At 43.0% G+C, this 1378-nt stretch overlaps 1 non-coding gene across 1 annotated transcript; it reads right to left on the bottom strand.

Moving 5' to 3' along the window:
- On the bottom strand, positions 1-107 carry LOC112713712 (small nucleolar RNA R71). The gene has a single exon (XR_003158686.1). It is a non-coding gene; the product is annotated as a small nucleolar RNA R71 (small nucleolar RNA).
- Between the last annotated feature and the right edge of the window lie 1271 nt (positions 108-1378).

Raw genomic sequence — 1378 nt, 5'->3', positions numbered from 1 at the left:
AATCTGCGAAGAGAAATCTCTTGCATTGTGCAACGAGATGGGGAGACTTTATATGAGTACTGGGAGAGATTCAAGAAGTTGCTGGAGGCTTGCCCTCACCATCATATTAACGAGTTGGTACTTATCAGTTATTTTTGTTAAAGGATGCACTACCAAGACAAGCTTCTTCTAGATGCCGCAAGTGGAGGATCCCTCACCAAAAACAAGACCGCTGCGGAAGCATAGGAAGTTATCTCGGACTTAGCGGACTCAACTCAACACTCAAGGGCAAGAAGTCCACAACCAAAAGCTATGAGTGAAGTTTCTCCTTCCGGAGGTGCTATTTTGACTAAGACCCTCGGTGAGATAACAATTTTGTTGAGACAAATCACCTAAGGACAACAAATCCCTCAAGCTTTGATAAACGCTCCACCTCAACCACCAAGGATCAAAGGACCATCAAGAATATGTGGTGTTTGTGCTTCTAATACTCATTACACCGATGAGTACCCTCAACTCCAAGAGGACACTACATTGGAGGTAGCCAATACCTACCCATAAAGGCCCAATTACAATCAAGGATCTCACCAACATAGAGGAACTCAAAACCAAGGATGGAGGGATAATTCAAACCAAAGGTGGAACCAAGCTCCTCAAGCTCAACACAACCAAAACGCGCAAGCCTACTACCATCAACATCCCCAAGGTCGACCAAAAGACCAACAACCCTACCAATAATCCTACCAACAACCACCATAATCTCAACCTCAAGCAACATATCAACACCCAAATAGTAGGTCTAACCCTCCTCAAGTCAACCAAGCCCTTACTTCCAATCAACCTCACATGAATGACACAATTCACACCTTCATGCAAGAGCAACGGGAGTTTCACAAGAAATAAGAGACATATATGGCTATGATAGCCGAAGCCCTATCCCGTTTGACTCTCCCTCCTTAAACTACACAAAACAACCAACAAGCTTCAATTTCCAGTAGTTTACCCTCCCAACCTCAACCCAATCCTAAAGGAAACATCAATGCCATCACCTTTAGGAGTGGTACTAAATTGGATAAGATTGATGTTATACCTACAAAGTTGAGTGAGGAGACAAACAATGAGGAGGGAGGAGATTAAGTGGAAGTGATAAGGGATGAAGATAAAAATATTGACAAAGGCAAGGAAAAAACCACTTAAGGTCAAGGAGCCAAAGTGGAAGAATTTGCTTGAAGAGCCTATGCCCATTCCATTCCCAACCTTGGCCAAGAAGGCTAAAAAGTAAGAAGAACTTGACCCCAACGTGGTAGAAGTTTTTAAGAATGTTGAAGTCACTGTCCCTCTCTTTCAAGCCATTCAACAAGTTCCCAAATATGCCAAGTTCCTCAAAGATGTTTGCACT

This window comes from Arachis hypogaea, chromosome 1 (assembly GCF_003086295.3).
Source record: "Arachis hypogaea cultivar Tifrunner chromosome 1, arahy.Tifrunner.gnm2.J5K5, whole genome shotgun sequence".
In the NCBI taxonomy this organism is placed as follows: Eukaryota; Viridiplantae; Streptophyta; class Magnoliopsida; order Fabales; family Fabaceae; genus Arachis; species Arachis hypogaea.
This window is presented reverse-complemented; position numbering and strand designations above follow the sequence as displayed.